This window comes from Oncorhynchus keta, chromosome 10, assembly GCF_023373465.1.
Source record: "Oncorhynchus keta strain PuntledgeMale-10-30-2019 chromosome 10, Oket_V2, whole genome shotgun sequence".
NCBI classification, from domain to species: Eukaryota; Metazoa; Chordata; class Actinopteri; order Salmoniformes; family Salmonidae; genus Oncorhynchus; species Oncorhynchus keta.
Window position 1 is genome coordinate 36,834,810 of NC_068430.1, and position 20,068 is coordinate 36,854,877.

At 44.7% G+C, this 20,068-nt stretch overlaps 1 protein-coding gene across 1 annotated transcript in view; it reads left to right on the top strand.

Moving 5' to 3' along the window:
• LOC118388625 (potassium voltage-gated channel subfamily B member 1-like) overlaps window positions 1-20,068 on the top strand; it is a 76,418-nt gene that overhangs the window by 49,083 nt on the left and 7,267 nt on the right. The gene's annotated exons all lie outside the window — the stretch shown is intronic.

The following is a 20,068-nucleotide window of genomic DNA, read 5'->3' on the forward strand; positions in this document are numbered from 1 at the left end:
AAACATCCTGGCATGGAAAGCTGGCCATTCCATCGTCAAGCTGAAGAAGGCAGCAGTACCAAAGCTGGCAGAGATGGCTGAGAGCCAGTTGAAGTGTGGATCCAGGACCCTCTTCTACAAAGTCTCCTATGAAGAAAAGGACTTCACAGAGCTTGATTTCATCATGAAGAAAGTCACTCTAGAGACACCCTCGACACTACGTACACAGGATAGAGGGATAGAAGAGTCCAAGAAGATGGACATCATCACCAAGCTGTGTCCTCTGATGCCTGCAAATCAAAGGCACTTCTGGAATGACTTGGCTGTGAACAGCATTGCTGAGGATGAGGAGTGATATGGAAAAGCACTGATGAAGTTTTACTTAAAAATGAAATGTTACTTAAAAATGACATTTAACTATTCAGCATTTTATCAATTGTAGCTAAATGTCATTTGGGTCCTCTTGTGAATATGAACATGTAAATATGTTTAAAATGTATTCTTAAAGCTGTTATGTATTCATTCAAAAGTGTCATTTGAAATAATACAAATAAAATGTTTTTATTAGCAATCTCATGGTCATTTTCTATCATTTGTATTACCCTACATCATACATCAATCATGTTCCATCATTATATATTACAAGACAGGTCATCATTTCATGTGATTCAAACCATTTCAGTGCTGCTTTTCACATTTATTCTTATAACAAGACATGGGCTACTTGTCAAACACAGTATGTAATGTGACTGATGCAGAACCTACATCTCTACGTAAATACAACTGGCATCTTAATGGAAGACACACAAAGGACGCAGTTTGAACTCTGTTACACTGCCAGTAATTACACTGCTCTTGTATTAATAGCATAAATGAGAAGTATAGTAAACTAACAAATGAAAATGGAAAATACTGCTCTTTGCTTTGGTATTACCCTGCAATTTATAACATGTAAGGAAAGAAGGCAACTGCTGGCAGTTGTGGACAGATCATTTTATATTGATATTCAGTGTGAATTAAAGGGAAAGATTTAGTATGGCAAAAAGACGTGTGAGAGACGTGGAATCATTTATCTGCATGTAACAGGAGATTTTAGTCGTATGATAAAATGTGTCTTTAGTTCAGAATAAGTATTACCAGAGGTAGTGAAGTCTTCTGCTGTCGGGTGAATATATAATACTCCAAGGGAGAGACGTTTGTCAGTGCTGTTAGATGTCAGGAACAGACTGCAGGCAATTTGTATGTCTGCTCGTTTTTCTTTCACATCACAAATGTTATAAATGGCTGCCAAAGTGACAGTTAGAGGTAAGTGCCGCCATGGCTTCAATATCAACCCTAACAGGTCATGGTTTTGAAAAGGAACGTTTATCTGAGACAGAACAGACAAAAACATGCGATCAGGATAGGAAGACGAGAAAAGTGGTGAGGAAAAGAAAGATGGAGAGAGCAGAGTGATTTGTCAAACTGGTAATGGTCCAGGAACTCTCTATAATCACCACCTGGTGAGCTCTGAGTCGGTTGTCATGACCACAATGAGCGATGGGCCGGGTGGCAACAACAGTATGATTATTTTCTGGTGATGTGTCCACAAGTGACAGACCACTGTGGGAGCTCTACACCTGTGCTTCCCAAAGAGTGGGTCACAGCTGGACCCTAAGGCGACTATAGAGACACTGTCTCTGGTGAATTGACGGGTCACGAAAGCTCTAAAGGCTTTATGTGGGTAAACTTCGACTGTTCTAAATACGCCCTCTACAGGCTACAGCTTGCTGGATAGGAGAACACTTCTCCACCTCTCATCGTTGTTTGTCAGAGGGTCTAGAGGAAAATATAGTGGACCTGCCCACAGCAGGACCCACTGATCTGAGTGCACAAAAGCCTTCTCCTGTTTCAGGGAAATAAAACCTGTGGGTCCATCCCACCTACGTTTTGCTGTGACAACCTGCTGTTGCGTCAAGTGACACCTCTCTTTGTGGTAAACACAAAACAGGACTGGACAGGTCGCTAGGGTCACTGGAGCGGGATATATTAGTGACTGTTAATTAGTGGTCAACTGACCAGCGTAGGCATCTTATCGCTTCCTGTTGTACCCAGCTTTCAGCAGTGGCTGATATTGAGCTTCAGGTTGTGGTCGATAACATTGGAGATGACCAATCAAACAACAGGGTTTAGCCACTGGAAATCTTGAGATTCACATCGACGCAGAACAGCAAAGATCTAGCTGTCACTACGCTTCTGTATTGTATCTCATGTGACGTTGAGCACACCAACGTTTCTGGCTCACCTCAGTCTAACTAATGCGAACATGGGTCGTGACCCTTGCCCTTAGCCCTGTGTAGTTTAATCTCTGATTTGTACAGTATGTTCTCTCTGATCCTAATCATTGTTTGCAATCAACCTCTTAATTGTCCTGTGGCCATCTCTAGCTCAATAGTTGTTTTATAGCCCTCCTGTCACTCCAGAAGTTTCGACATGCCTCAGTTACTTTAATCGGGATCAAATCCTCATATTGTCCATCAGCTAATCCCCATGTTACACACTCGGCCCGCCAACTAAGGACAGATGGCCCACACTGGGTGTTGTTTAAATATGTGTACTGGGTGGCAATCTCAAATCTCATAGATATCCTAGTCCTCACTTAGTTCACTAGAGAAATCCTGGCAATAGACACTTCTGCCAGCCCTGGTATACCGTACGTGTGTCAAAACCATAACAAGACAAGAGAGCTGGACTTTATGCATGAAATAAGAAAAAGAACAGTCTTTAAGTACTTGTCATGTCAGCGGTGTGAGATATCTTTATCAGTAGGAAGAGTGTGAGTGCTGTGAGCCTCCTGGTGTTGTGTGTTCCTGGCCCACTCAGACACATGCCCACCACACGTAGATCAGGATCACAGCCACACTACTCCCATTAGAGGGAGCCTCACAATCTGTCTGTTTTTCCACTGCCCTGAGGAAAGCCTCACTGACAGTCTACTGAGGGTTCCCACTGCAAACGCAGCCAAACAGGAACTCAGAGAAAACGAGAGGTGCCTCCTCCATACCAAGATACAGCACAAAGAGAGGGAGAAGGAGAGAGAGGGGGGGGGGGGGTAGAAGGGGTGAGAACTAATGAGAGGGGAGAGGGAGAAAGAAAGAGGCAAAGAGAAAGAAAGCAAGAGAAAGACACCATTTAACCACTCACCAGTCAAAACTTATAGAAAACATCCTCAAAGCAAATAGAAAACCAGAGCATGTGGGCTGAAATAGCTTCTTAATAAACCATGAGTCATATGTAACATGTCTCCTGCCATGACTATCTGTATTTATCATGATGATGTCATTTGTTGTCTTAGGAGCACATGAATTCATCCCTGTCTTATCCCTATGTCAGAGTCGTTCATTTGTGACTCCAGACCCTCAGTATAAGTGGGCACCATGGTCAGCTAAGTGCTCGGGGCCATCAATCTACACACCTGCTGACCCCACTCCACAACCTTGACCCGTTCCATTGTAAGAGTACTACAGTTCTTCATTGGTAGAAGGTGAAAAAGGAGCATAATATCACACCACATAACATACACATAAAGAAGCCTCTGGAATCGTGACCCACACCGCCTCTGGAATCGTGACCCACACCGCCTCTGGAATCGTGACCCACACCGACAGTGCATTCAGAAAGTATTCACACCCCATGATTTGTTCCACATTTTTCTGTGTTACAAAGTGGGATTAAAATGGATTTAATTCTTAATTCCTTTTTTGTCAGCAATCTACTCAAAATACTCTTATGTCAACGTGGGGAACGAATTGTAGACAATTGTAGAAAACATAGGAAAAATAATACACTAATATACTGTATCTTGATAACATTAGTATTCAACCCCCTGAGTCAAAACATTATAGAATCATCTTTGGCAGTGATTACAGCTGTGAGTCTTTCTGGGTAAGTCTCTAAGAACTTTACACAGCTGAATTGTGCAAAATTTGCCCATTTTCCTTTTCAAAACCATTTTCAGGTTTGCCATAGATTTTCAAGCAGGTTTAAGTCAAAAGTCATATTCACTGTCTTCTTTGGCCTTGTGTTCTAGGTTATTGTCCTCCTGAAAGGTGAATTCATCTCCCAGTGTCTGGTGGAAAGCAGAATGAACCAGGTTTTCCTCTAGGATTTTGTCTGTGCTTAGCTCTATTGCTTTTTTCCCCCTGAAAGCTTCAAAGTTCTTAACGGTTACAAGCATGCCCATAACTTGATGCAGCAACCACTATGCTTGAAAATATGGAGAGTGGTACTCAGTAATGTGTTGTATTACTTTAGTGCCTTGTTGCATAAAGGATTCAGGTTTTGTCATTTTTATTCTGTACAGGCTTCCTTTTTTCCCCTCTGTTGATTAGGTTAGTATTGTGGAGTAACTACAATGCTGTTGATCCATCCATTTCTCCTATCACAACCATTAAACTCTGTATCTGATTTTAAGTCACCATTTGGTCTCATGGTGAAATTCCTGATCGGGTTTCTTCCTCTCAGGCAACTGAGTTATAAAGAAAGCTGTATCATGGGTGCACCTCAGCCACGCTCAAGGTCCTAAACGATATCTTAACCGTCATCGATAAGAAACAATACTGTGCAGCCGTATTCATTGACCTGGCCAAGGCTTTCGACTCTGTCAATCACCACTTCCTCATCGGCAGACTCAACAGCCTTGGTTTCTCAAATGATTGTCTTGCCTGGTTCACCAATTACTTCTCTGATAGAGTTCAGTGTGTGAAATTGGAGGGTCTGTTGTCCGGGACTCTGGCAGTCTCTTTGGGGGTGCCACAGGGTTCAATTCTTGGACCGGCTCTCTTCTCTGTATACATCAATGATGTCGCTCTTGCTGCTGGTGAGTCTCTGATCCACCTCTACGCAGACGACACCATTCTGTATACTTCTGGCCCTTCCTTGGACACTGTGTTAACAACCCTCCAGGCGAGCTTCAATGCCATACAACTCTCCTTCCGTGGCCTCCAATTGCTCTTAAATACAAGTAAAACTAAATGCTTGCTCTTCAACCGATCGCTGCCTGCACCTGCCCGCCTGTCCAACATCACTACTCTGGACAGCTCTGACTTAGAATATGTGGACAACTACAAATACCTAGGTGTCTGGTTAGACTGTAAACTCTCCTTCCAGACTCACATCAAACATCTCCAATCCAAAGTTACATCTAGAATTGGCTTCCTATTTCGCAACAAAGCCTCCTTCACTCATGCTGCCAAACATACCCTTGTAAAACTGACCATCCTACCAATCCTCGACTTCGGCGATGTCATTTACAAAATAGCCTCCAATACCCTACTCAATAAATTGGATGCAGTCTATCATAGTGCCATCCGTTTTGTCACCAAAGCCCCATATACTACCCACCACTGCGACCTGTACGCTCTCGTTGGCTAGCCCTCGCTTCATACTCGTCGCCAAACCCACTGGCTCCGGGTCATCTACAAGACCCTGCTAGGTAAAGTCCCCCCTTATCTCAGCTCACTGGTCACCATAGCAGCAGCCACCTATAGCATGCGCTCCAGCAGGTATATCTCTCTGGTCATCCCCAAAACCAATTCTTTCTTTGGTGGCCGCCTTGGCCGCCTCTCCTTCCAGTTCTCTGCTGCCAATGACTCGAACGAACTACAAAAATCTCTGAAACTGGAAACACTTGTCTCCCTCACGAGCTTTAAGCACCAGCTGTCAGAGCAGCTCACAGATTACTGCACCTGTACATAGCCCATCTATAATTTAGCCCAAACAACTAACTCTCCCCCTACTGTATTTATTTATTTAGCTCCTTTGCACCTCATTATTTCTATCTCTACTTTGCATATTCTTCCACTGCAAATCTACCATTCCAGTGTTTAACTTGCTATATTGTATTTACTTCGCCACCATGGCCTTTTTTGGCCTTTACCTCCCTTATCTCACCTCACTTGCTCACATTGTTTATAGACTTATTTTTCTACTGTATGATTGACTGTATGTTTGTTTTACTCCATGTGTAACTCTGTGTTGTTGTATGTGTCGAACTGCTTTGCTTTATCTTGGCCAGTTCGCAATTGTAAATGAGAACTTGCTCTCAACTTGCCTACCTGGTTAAATAAAGGTGAAATTAAAATAAATAAATGCATCTTTGTGCTGAATGGCTGTATTCATACACCATCCAAAGTGTAATTAATAAGTTCACCATGCTCAAGGGGATACTTTTATTTTTACCCTTCTTTGCGAGGCATTGGAAAACCTCCCTGGTCTTTGGTTGAATCTGTGTTTGAAATGCACTGCTTGACTGAGGGACCTTACAGATAATTGCATGTGTGGGGTACAGAGATGAGGTAGTGATTCAAAAATCACGTTAAACACTATTATTGCACACAGAGTAAGTCCATGCAATTTATTATGTGATTTTTAAAGAAAATGTTTTCTCCTGAACTTTTTTAGGCTTGCCATAACAAAAGGGTTGAATTCTTATTAACTCAAGTGTCACGCCCTGACCTTAGATATCTCTGTTTTCTATATATTTTGGTTAGGTCAGAGTGTGACTAGGGTGGGTACTCTAGTTTTTGTATGTCTAGGGTTTTTGTATTTCTAGGGGTTTTGTAGGTCTAGGGGTTGTTGTATGTTTATGTTGGCCTGATATGGTTCCCAATCAGAGACAGCTGTTTATCGTCGTCCTGATTGGGGATCATATTTAGGCAGGTCTTTTTTTTTTCTCCCACTTTCTAGTGTGGGATCCTGTCTATGTTTAGTTGCCTGTCAGCACTAGTTTGTATAGCTTCAAGGTCCGTGTGTTTTGTTGTTGTTTTTGTTTGTTCATTCATTAAAAAGAGAATGTGCTCATACCACGCTGGGCCTTGGTATCCTTATCCTTATGACGAACGTGATATCAAGACCTTTCAGCTTTTCATGTTTAATTCATTTGTACACATTTTGAAAAACAGAATTCCACTTTCCACATTATGGGGTGTTGTGTATAGGCCAGAGACAAACAAAAACAATTCAGGCTGTAAATTGTGGATACTTTCTGGAGGCACTGTAATTCTTTCTCTGGCTGTAAACCATTCTAAAATTCCTTCCCCACATAGCAACCCGTGTGTAAGTAAAAGTTGTGACACCCATTAGAGGATGTCCACCCTGCTCCAGTAGATGCTCCTGATGCTTGCAGAAGAGAGAGTATTTCCTGCCAGATGTCCTGGGAGAAAGGCCGGTGTTAAACAGCTGTTCTAGTGGAGGCCAGTGACACGCATGGAGCCATTTCCCCTCTTGTACACAGTCAGACACACACACACACTCTCTCTCTCTCTCTCTCTCTCTCTCTCTCTCTCTCTCTCTCTCTCTCTCTCTCTCTCTCTCTCTCTCTCTCTCTCTCTCTCTCTCTCTCTCTCTCTCTCTCTCCTGTCTAAACCAGCTCGTGTGCTTTAGCACAGCTGAGAGGCAGAGGCATAAGCTCAGAGTTTACACCCACCCACCTAATCCTACACACACACACACACCTGTTTCCCGGTGACAGCGCCACCTTCACAGCTTCAGAGGACACAGCCCACTGCTTGGGAGCCCAGCCATCCATCTCTCTGTCTTACACTCTGCACCCCATTTATCAGGACAGGCCCAGGGTGGGAGGGGAAGGTTGGGAAAGGTGGGTAACATTTGCTGTCATCCCCCCATGATTGCATAATCACAGTCAGCTCTTCAATGTGACAAAGGAGAGGACGTGAGAGGAGGTTTGAGGAGAGGAAACTGTCTCGCTGTACTGTTTGTTTGGCATCCAAACCTCTCTCTCTCTTACTACTCCATCTCTCCTCTCTATGTGTCCTTCCTCTCTCTGTGCCTCTCTTTGTCTCTTTACCACTCCACTCCCCACCTGCCTCATATAAGGCTGTTTGTTAGTGGTTCTGGGAGGGTGATAAAGGAGTAGGTGAGGAGGGGAGACAAGTTTGGGGGAGTTTGAGGGTAGACTTGCAAACACCTGGGTCACTCCCAACATGGAACTTTCCGACCAGTCTGTTCCCTATTGGTGTAGTTGTTTTTGTCTACACTGTTCTCTACCCCATACTATTCTCACGTCAGGCCTGAGGAAGACTCAGTGTTTATTGGCAGTGGCTGGGTAATTCCATCCATCCTTTCCAGTACATTGTCATTAATAGAAACAAAAACAAGGGACACTGAATCCTCCAGCCGTGGCCTGTACGACCTAGTAATAAGCGGGGAGTGAAGGAGGTCAAGCATACAGTACATAGATCATAGCACCGCTACACATAACAAGATCAGAAATACCCTATGTGTGCCAATTTCATCCAGAGAGAGAAATAATTAGAGAGAGAGAGAATGTTCCCTCTACAGACAAGATCAGGTGGTGAACTGGGCGAGCAGAGCCATGATTAAGTGCAGTGAAATTGAATCCATACTCTGTGGTCCAGGAGAGAGGGAAAGAAAACGTCCCATCCTATAGCAGGCTTTATAGAGCAATACAATCCTATTACATGTATCCTTCTCTGTCCTCTCTGCTCCAGGTGGCAGACATGTTTCTTGTACCGTCTTTTCCATCCCTCCCCCTCTCTCACATCTCCCCCTGGCCCTGGGCTGGCCTCAGCTTCCATCAGACTGGTGGTAAAACTAGATGTGACGCCCAGGGGGGTGCAGACAGTACATGATAGCACAGATCTCCATACAACCCCACAGCAGAGCTCCTACACTACCTGCTCTGGTGGCGAGTGGAGTTCGCTCTCCCTCTTCCTCCCTCTTTTCATCCTTCAACCTCCATGAAGCTTGATGAAGCTGATTGACCTGCTACCTCTTTGTGCACCCCACTAAGCACCCACTCACACATACCTTGTTCAGGACAGGAGGATCGCTCTGCTCGCACTTCAGGACATATTAAATATTCACATTGCCTCCAAGGAGACGGGGGAGGGGCCGCTAGCGCTTTGGTCTAATTAGGAGTATATATGGGCAGGGTGGGGAGGATTGCATGTGTGTGTCTGTATGCTACTGAATTTATAGACATGTACTGTGTGTGTGGTATGCACACAAGTGAACAGGAGTGAATGTGTCTACATTTCACCTGAATTAATGTTTGTCCTGTCTTGTATGTGAATATCTGCCAGATGTAGCAGTAGTGAACGGCAGTGGATCCGCAGGCTCCTTTACCTCATCATTTACTCCTAACGACAGGCAGTGAGGTCATGGGGACATATCGTCCCGTTTCCTGTTTGCGTAACACTCAGACACCAGAGACACATCCAGCCCTGCTGTTCCTTTACCGCTGCCCTGCCTGGCCTCCTTACAGACACATCCAACCCTGCTGTTCCTTCACCGCTGCCCTGCCTGGCCTCCTTACAGACACATCCAACCCTGCTGTTCCTTCACCGCTGCCCTGCCTGGCCTCCTTACAGACACATCCAACCCTGCTGTTCCTTTACCGCTGCCCTGCCTGGCCTCCTTACAGACACATCCAACCCTGCTGTTCCTTTACCGCTGCCCTGCCTGGCCTCCTTACAGACACATCCAACCCTGCTGTTCCTTTACCGCTGCCCTGCCTGGCCTCCTTACAGACACATCCAACCCTGCTGTTCCTTTACCGCTGCCCTGCCTGGCCTCCTTACAGACACATCCAACCCTGCTGTTCCTTCACCGCTGCCCTGCCTGGCCTCCTTACAGACACATCCAACCCTGCTGTTCCTTTACCGCTGCCCTGCCTGGCCTCCTTACAGACACATCCAACCCTGCTGTTCCTTCACCGCTGCCCTGCCTGGCCTCCTTACAGACACATCCAACCCTGCTGTTCCTTTACCGCTGCCCTGCCTGGCCTCCTTACAGACACATCCAACCCTGCTGTTCCTTTACCGCTGCCCTGCCTGGCCTCCTTAGAGACACATCCAACCCTGCTGGTCCTTCACCCCTGCCCTGCCTGGCCTCCTTACAGACACATCCAACCCTGCTGTTCCTTCACCGCTGCCCTGCCTGGCCTCCTTACAGACACATCCAACCCTGCTGGTCCTTCACCCCTGCCCTGCCTGGCCTCCTTACAGACACATCCAACCCTGCTGTTCCTTCACCGCTGCCCTGTCTGGCCTCCTTACAGACACATCCAACCCTGCTGTTCCTTCACCGCTGCCCTGCCTGGCCACCTTACAGACACATCCAACCCTGCTGTTCCTTCACCGCTGCCCTGCCTGGCCTCCTTACAGACACATCCAACCCTGCTGTTCCTTCACCGCTGCCCTGCCTGGCCTCCTTACAGACACATCCAACCCTGCTGGTCCTTTACCGCTGCCCTGCCTGGCCTCCTTACAGACACATCCAACCCTGCTGGTCCTTCACCCCTGCCCTGCCTGGCCTCCTTACAGACACATCCAACCCTGCTGTTCCTTCACCGCTGCCCTGCCTGGCCTCCTTACAGACACATCCAACCCTGCTGTTCCTTCACCGCTGCCCTGCCTGGCCTCCTTACAGACACATCCAACCCTGCTGTTCCTTTACCGCTGCCCTGCCTGGCCTCCTTACAGACACATCCAACCCTGCTGGTCCTTCACCCCTGCCCTGCCTGGCCTCCTTACAGACACATCCAACCCTGCTGTTCCTTCACCGCTGCCCTGCCTGGCCTCCTTACAGACACATCCAACCCTGCTGGTCCTTCACCCCTGCCCTGCCTGGCCTCCTTACAGACACATCCAACCCTGCTGTTCCTTCACCGCTGCCCTGTCTGGCCTCCTTACAGACACATCCAACCCTGCTGTTCCTTCACCGCTGCCCTGCCTGGCCTCCTTACAGACACATCCAACCCTGCTGTTCCTTCACCGCTGCCCTGCCTGGCCACCTTACAGACACATCCAACCCTGCTGTTCCTTTACCGCTGCCCTGCCTGGCCTCCTTACAGACACATCCAACCCTGCTGTTCCTTTACCGCTGCCCTGCCTGGCCTCCTTACAGACACATCCAACCCTGCTGTTCCTTCACCGCTGCCCTGCCTGGCCTCCTTACAGACACATCCAACCCTGCTGTTCCTTCACCGCTGCCCTGTCTGGCCTCCTTACAGACACATCCAACCCTGCTGTTCCTTTACCGCTGCCCTGCCTGGCCACCTTACAGACACATCCAACCCTGCTGTTCCTTCACCGCTGCCCTGCCTGGCCTCCTTACAGACACATCCAACCCTGCTGTTCCTTCACCGCTGCCCTGCCTGGCCTCCTTACAGACACATCCAACCCTGCTGTTCCTTCACCGCTGCCCTGCCTGGCCACCTTACAGACACATCCAACCCTGCTGTTCCTTCACCGCTGCCCTGCCTGGCCTCCTTACAGACATATCCAACCCTGCTGTTCCTTCACCGCTGCCCTGCCTGGCCACCTTACAGACACACACGCTATGATTCAGTCCCCTCGAGAATATCTCCCACTCCCACTTACCACAAATCAACCCTACTCCTCTCACATCACTGATCCGGCCTCTGCCTGGCTCCCACACCCACACGAATTGCCATCTTGTGAGACCCTGATGCCATCTCCACACACACACACCTCACACTTCCTCCTCCAGGAAACTCACACGTTTCTGCCACACTGCCTGATTCCCTGCTTCAGTCAGTCACTCTAGTCTAACCCATCCACCTCTGTAGAGTGTTGTCTTTGCTATGAGTGGCCTGGGTATACTTCTCTCTGAGTGAATCCATGTAACTGTGATCTCTTCTCTGCCTGGCTGGCTGGGACTGGCACTGCGCCCAGACTGGAGTGGGAAGATGCATTATGGGAGATAGATTGAGGGGGAGGGGGGGGCTGTCATGCTTCGGCTGCTCTTCTATAGTTAGCACACACACACACCTGGAGTCAGTTTCAAGGCTGCCGTTCGTATTTAGTACGAGTCATTAGGCACGCTGCAGCCCTGTCTGCTCGTCAGGCCACATTAGCCATGATCTGATCAGTGTGAGTTCCCCTCAAAGGCCCGTTTTAGAACCAGGCCTCGGGAGCCAAGAGCTCCGTGTTCCCTTGTATGCTACTTTACTCACCCACTCGAGCCAGAGAGATGTGCATACAGTTCCCATTCACACCACACTGTGCTGCTTGGATTGTAGTTGATATACACTGAACTAAAATATAAATGCAAAATGTAACGTGTTGGTCCCGTTTCATGAGCTGAAATAAAAGATCCCAGAAAGTTTCCATACGCACAAAATGATTTATCTAAATTTTTATGCACAAATTTGTTTACATCCATGTTAGCGAGCCATTCTCCTTTGCTAAGATAATACATCTACCTGACAAGTGTGGCATATCAAGAAGCTGATTAAACAGCATGATAATTACACAGGTGCACCTTGTGCTGGGGACAATAAAAGGCCACTCTAAAATGTTCAGTTATGTCACACAACACAATGCCACATACGTCTCAAGTTTTGAGAGAGTGTATAATTGGCCTGCTGACTGCAGCAATGTCCACCAGAGCTGTTGCCAGAGAATGTAATGTTAATTTCTCTACCATAAGCCGCGTCCAACGACATTTTAGAGAATTTGGCAGTATGTCCAACCGGCCTCACAACCGCAGACCACATGTAACCACGCCAGCCCAGGACCTCCACATCCGGCTTCTTCACCTAAAGGATCGTCTGAGACCAGCCACCCGGATAGCTGATGAAACTGTGGGTTTGCACAACTGAAGAATGCCTTTACAAACTGTCAGAAACTGTCTCAGGGAAGCTCATCTGCTCGTCATCCTCACCAGGGTCTTGACCTGACTGCAGTTCGGGGTCGTAACCGACTTGAGTGGACAAATACTCACCTTCGATGGCCACCGGCACGCTGGTGAAGTATGCTCTTCATGGATGAATCCCGGTTTCAACTGTACCGGGCAGATGGCAGACCGCCTGTATGGAGTTGTGTGAGAAAACGGTATGCTGATGTCAACGTTGTGAACAAAGTGCCCCATGGTGGCGATGGGGTTATGGTATGGGCAGACATAAGCTACGAACAACGAACACAATTGCATACTATCAATGGCAATTTTAAGATGCCGTGATGCCGTGACGAAATCCTGAGGCCCATTGTCGTGCCATTTATCCACCGCCAGCCCCCCCATGTTTCAGCATGATAATGCATGGCCCCATGTCGCAAGGATCTGTACACAATTCCTGGAGCTGAACCTGTCCCATTTCTTCCATGGCCTGCATACTCACCAGACACTGTCACCAGTGGTGGAGAAAGTACCCAATAGTCATGCTTTAGAAAAAGTCAAAGTCACCTAGTAGAATCTAAAAGTCTAAAAGTATTTGGTGCCTTCGGAAAGTATTCAGACCTCTTGACTTTTTCCACACTTTGTTACGTTACAGTCTTATTCTAAAATGGATTGAACTTCGCACAGCCATTGATGTGTCAGGACAACATTCCACAGGCTACAATCAACAGCCTTGTCAACTCTATGCGAAGGAGATATATGGGGTCAATCTCACGCCATATGTATTGAATTCAAAATTAAATCAATCGTGAACATGAATTACCTGTTGCACAACGTTCGGCGCAGGTGTTGGTGACTGGTTCGCCATACACCTGCGCCGAAACGTTGTGAAACAGGTCATTCATATGTCTACCTAAGTAGATAGATGGTTTGTCATTAAATGTATTAGATAGACATGCTTCTAATATCCATACATTATTGACACGTGACTGACAATTTTGAAGTACGTTAGCTAAAACACTAAAACAAGGTGACGTCAGAACGTTTACTTAAGTAGGCAATAGAAAAAAAGCCTGTCTATCATGTTCATTGATGGGTTAAGATGAACCGTCACTCGAAAACTAGTGGACCAATAGAGACTCATTGTCTACGCCTCCCTCTAAACCCCGCCCTTCATGGAAAAATAATGCCAAAACTCGAAATCAAAAAGACAGGCAGTGAAAGCAAAGAAACAGACATTTAAAGCAAAGATACGTGTAGTGTAACCAAAAGGTTGTACATGCAGGCAAGAGCATAGGCAAAATCTATTCAATAGGATTGGTTGCTGGGAAGGTTAACAGAAAATGATTTTTGCGTTCGTTTTCAAATATTTTCTTTAATCATTTGCCAGACAGTTTTGCTCTCGCTTTTAAATGATTTGCTTACAAGTTTTGGGGTTTTGCTTTTGATGTATTATTTTTGTTTACAATTCCATACATTTTGCTTTCAATTGTTTGGTTTTTGATTTTGACATCCGTTATTTCACCCATTCTCGAAAATATAATTTTTACATTCTCAACTTTATTTTTCATGTTCTCAATGTATTTGATTTTGAATTCAATACATATGGTGTGAGATTGACCCCATGCGCGCTGCATGAGGTGGTCATTCCAGATACTGAATGGTTTTCTGATCCACGCCCCTACCTTTTGTTAAGGTATCTGTGACCAACAGATGCATATCAGTATTCCCAGTCATGTGAAATCCATAGATTAGGGCCTAATACATTTATTTCAAATGACTGAAACTGTAACTCTGTAATTGTTGCATGTTGCGTTTATATTTTTGTACAGTGTAATTGACCTGGATTCTCAGTGCGTGGAGCTGGCTCTATGGCTTTACATGGTCCACGTTCTAACACTTAAGCTCTCCCCATCACGGCGTTGTAACCCAACACTGAGTGTGAGAGATAAACATCTACATGTAGACTAGACACAGAGAGCAGGTTGGATGAATCTTTCAGTAGGGCAAGCGGATATCTCTGCTTTATTTAATGCTATAACATAATACATTTAAAGGTGTGATAATGTTCACGTGATATGGTGTGTTATGTCTTGAAGTGTGTGGAATGTTGTGGAACGTCATTTGTGTTTGGTCCACAGACAGAGTTACAGTATTGCATGTCTGGATGTCAGGCGTAATGTGCACACGTAATGTGTCATGCATGAGGTACAGTACACCTAACATCAGCCAATGTGTGTCAGTTTAAGTGTGTCAGTGAAATACTCAAGAACCACAAACACTACACAGTATTAGAGGTCGACCGATTATGATTTTTCAATGCCGATACCGATACCGATTATTGTAGGACCAAAAAAAAGCCGATACCGATTAATCGGCCAATTTGATTTTTTATGCATTTGTAATAATAACAATTACAACAATACTGAATTAACACTTATTTTAACTTAATATAATACATCAATAAAATCAATTTAGCCTCAAATAAATAATGAAACATGTTCAAATTGGTTTAAATAATGCAAAAACAAAGTGTTGGAGAAGAAAGTAAAAGTGCAATATGTGCCATGTAAAAAATATAATGTTTAAGTTCCTTGCTCAGAACATGAGAACATATGAAAGCTGGTGGTTCCTTTTAACACGAGTCTTCAATATTCCCAGGTAAGAAGTTTTAGGTTGTAGTTGTTATAGGAATTATAGGACTATTTCTCTCTATACCATTTGTATTTCCTATACCTTTGACTATTGGATGTTCTTATAGGCACTTTAGTATTGCCAGTGTAACAGTATAGCTTCCGTCCCTCTCCTCACCCCTATCTGGGCTCGAACCAGGAACACATCGACAACAGCCACCCTCGAAGCAGCGTTACCCATGCAGAGCAAGGGGAACAACCACCCCAAGTCTCAGAGCGAGTGATGTTTGAAACGCTATTAGCTCGCACCCCGCTAACTAGCTAGCCATCGGTTATACCAGCGTAATCTCGGGAGTTGATAGGCTTGAAGTCATAAACAGCTCAATGCTTGAAGCACAGCGAAGAGCTGCTGGCAAAACGCACGATAGTGCTGTTTGAATGAATGCTTACGAGCCTGCTGGTGCCTACCACCGCTCAGTCAGACTGCTCTATCAAATCATAGACTTAATTATAATATAATAAGACACAGAAATACGAGCCTTAGGTCACTAATATGGTCGAATCCGGAAACTATCATCTCGAAAACAAGACGTTTATTCTTTCAGTGAAATACGGAACCGTTCCGTAAATCTAAATATTCCTGTTACATTGCACAACCTTCAATGTTATGTCATAATTACGTAAAATTCTGGCAAATTAGGCGGCCCTGAGCTGACAAGGTAAAAATCTGTTATTCTGCCCCTGAACAACGCAGTTAACCCACCGTTCCTAGGCCGTCATTGAAAATAAGAATGTGTTCTTAACTGACTTGCCTAGTTAAATAAAAGATAAATAAAGGTGTAAAAAAAATATAAAAAAATCGGTGTCCAAAAACACAGATTTCCAATCATTATGAAAACTTGAAATCGGCCCTAATTAATCGGTCATTCCGATTAATCAATTGACCTCTACACAGTATCCTTATAAACACATTGGAAATATAAGGAGACATACAATGAAAATATTCAATGGTCAGATAGACTTCGTCCTTGCCAATAGGTAAAGTGCAGTTTACACTTGAAATGGTGTGAACTTGAGTCATTAACTGTGAAATCCCCTTTGGATCTAATGTGTTTGTAGATTTTTATACATCACTTTGGTCCCTCAGGATCCTGACAAGATGAAGAACATGTTAGGTGTGGCTCTGATTGAGTTTGAACTGTCTGGCCTTTAATTCACTCTCTTTTAGCTGGGGCATTGAGCTGATGCTGGAACACTTATAGCCCAGACTGCCTCTACCTCTTTGTCTCTTTCTATCTCTCTTTCTCTCTCGCTCAGCCTCTCCCTAAAGGCCAGGGTGGGTTTGCAGGCACCTCACCTGCCAGGATTAATTAAAGCTAATGAATGATGAGTGGTGCCAGGGAGTAATCCTGCATTCCACTGACCTGGGACAGGGACAGGGACCTCCACTGTGACCTTGTGTCGAGATGACACACACACTAGCTGGGAGAGGACTAATAGGTGTGCCACACCCAGCGTACATGGCCCTGATCTGAATGAGCTCTGTTAATCCACAACACCTCGTCCAGATCCTGATGTACTCAGCATGTAGTACTCATCCTCCTGTCCCCTGTAACTTCCACACAGGTTCAAATGCTCTTATCATGCAGGGGAGTCACAGGCTGTGCTATGAATCTAGGTCTCTAGTAGTCTGCTAGTAGGACAGACTCACTTTGCAAGGTGCTTTGTAGAAGAACTAGGACAATAAGTCTGAGGGAGTCAGTCTGAAGGTGAGAGGCAGATGGGAGGGACTGAGAGGATAGGCAGAAAGAAGGAGAGGAACAAAGTCACACATTTGACAGGGATATGACACCACAGCAAATTTGAAATAAAAAACGTAACACCCACAGGGTTAAATGTAAGAATCTCTTAGTGTGTACTGTATATGTGACCATCAGAAATAGTGTTAAACTAACACTTTTAAAGTGTTGATGAACTAACACCTTAAGAATGTTTGGTCCCTAAAACCATGGGCAACATCTGACTTAAATTAACATTTTATTAGAGCTGATGCTGTTACACTTTCTCAGTGTCAGGGAATTAACACCTATTCTGTTACAGTAACTTGCTTTGGGGTGTTGTTTTAACACTGTAGGGCAGGGATGGGAAACTTTGATGGGGTGGAGGCCACAAAAAAAAAATATGGTTTGCGTACCCACATCCAAAGCCTCCACATTGCAAGCAAAACACTGTAGTGGCCCCCCTCTAGACAGAGAGAAAACCTTTTTGCATGACTCAATAGGCACGCTGCAGTCCTGTTTAGAGTTAATTTTGTGCAATTCTACACATTTTGCAATGGTGTGTAGAGAAAATGTTACAATTTTAAAGCAAGTTTGCTGCATGCTACACATCTTGACATGGGCTAGAGAGAAGATTTAGCAATTTTATAACACATTTCATGCAATTCTACTCATTTTGCCATGGGGTGTAGAGCAAATGTTACAGTTTTAAAGCAAGTTTCATGACTTCTCCACATTTTGCCATGGGGCAGAGAGCAAATGTTACAGTTTTAAAGCACATTTCATGATTTCTACACATTTTGCCATGGGACGGAGAGTAGATTTTGCCATTTTATAACACGTTTCAAGCAGTTCTACTCATTTCGCCATGGGGCGGAGTGAAATGTTTGCGATTTTTAATATGAATGAGACTGAAAATCAATGGGGGGGTTATTTGTTTAGATAGATGGCTGCTAACCTAATTTAGCTAAAAAAATTAAAATCTAAAAATTGTTAGCTGACATGGACTAATTCCCTGACTATTGGTGAATAACATAACAAGAGGGAAACTGCTGATGCACAACCAAATTTAGAAATGGCATCTTGTGTAGCCTACTATTTTAACTCGCAACAGTAAGTTGAGACCCCAGCCCAAAATAATAATGGGGGGGGAATTGATCCAAGGGCCTTCAAAATGCATTTTAAATGGTACCAGTGCCACCCATGATTGTGTTTTCTAGTGACAGAGACACAACTGTTGCAATGGATGACATCCTGTAGCATTCAATTAGTGAGTGCCTAAGCTCATATTTTCTCCAAAAAATGACATTATAACAAGGCTTTGCTTTTTTGACAATACCATACTTTGACAGCCTACTTTTACCCTAACACAGTTGTCTGAAACTACTGGTTTGCAAGTCATTTCACTAGCTTGCGTAGTGTTACATAATTCCAATCAGAATTCAGCCAGTTAGGATATCCAACAATTGGAACTTTTAATCACCCGCAATTTGCAGTTAGAATGACTGTCAAGGTAGGGAAGATTGAAAAATTAGACTTCCGGGCCTCCCGAGTGCACTGCATCGCAGCGCTTGAGGCATCACTACAGACCCGGGTTCGACCGGGAGTCCCATAGGACAGGGCACAATTGTACGGGTTAGGGCAGGTTTTGGCCGCTCTAACGACTCCTTGTGGTGGGCCGGGCGCCTGCAGGCTGACTGTGGTCGTCAGTTGAACGGTGTTTCCTCCCACATATTGGTGCAGCTGGCTTCCAGGTGTCCAGGCGGGCAGGTGTTAAGAAGCGTGGTTTGGTTAGTCATGTTTCGGAGGACCTTCACCTCTCCCAAGCCCGTTGGGGAGTTGTAGTGATGAGACAAGGATATCACGAAAAAGGGGGTAAAAAAATATGTACAGTACCGGTCAAAAGTTTTAGAACACCTATTCATCCCAGGGTTTTTCTTTATTTTTACTATTTTCTACATTGGAGAATAATAGTGAAGACATCAAAACTATGAAATAACACATATGGAATAATGTAGTAACCAAAGAACTGTTAAACAAATCTAAATATATTTTATGTTTTAGATTCTTCAAATAGCCACCCTTTGCCTTGATGAAAGCTTTGCACACTCTTGGAATTTTCTCAACCAGCTTCATGAGGTAGTCACCTGGAATGCATTTCAATTAACAGGTGTGCCTTGTTAAAAGTTAATGTGTTGAATTTCTTTCCTTCTTAATGCATTTGAGCCAATCAGTTGTGTTGTGACAAGGTAGGGGGATATACAGAAAATTGCCCTCTTTGGTAAAAGACCAAGTCCATATTAGGTCAAATGTTTTAGAACACCTACTCATTCAAAGGTTTTTCTTTAGTTTAACTATTTTCTACATTGTACAATAATAGTGAAGACATCAAAACTATGAAATAACACATATGTAGTAACCAAAAAAGTGTTAAACAAATCAAATATATTTAGCTTATGCCTTGATAACAAAATGTATTTCCTTCTTAATGTGATAGGGCTTTTGATTCAAATAACGCTCCATTGTGCACTTTGGCGTCAATTTCAATCCCACCGGTATTTTTTTGTAATTGTAAAAAAAAAAAATTAAATGTTTTTTTATTTAACTAGGCAAGTCAGTTATGAACAAACTGTTATTTACAATGACGGCCTACACCAGCCAAACCCGGACAACACTGGGCCAATTGTGCGCCACCCTATGGGACTCCCAATCATGGCCGGTTGTAATACAGCCTGGAATCAAACCAGGGTGTCTGTAGTGACGCCTCTAGCACTGAGATGCAGTGCCTTAGACCGCTGCGCCACTAACCCCACTAGCATCAACACTCAACGATGGTAGATAGCCTAGCGGTTAAGTAACCAAAAGATTGCTGGTTGAAATCTCTGAACCGCCTAGGTGAAAAATTGGTCGATGTGCTCTTGAGCAAGGCACTTAAACCTAATTGCTCTTGAAGGTCACTCTGGATAAGAGCGTCTGCTAAATGACTATAATGTAAATAACACTTTTTACCTCAAC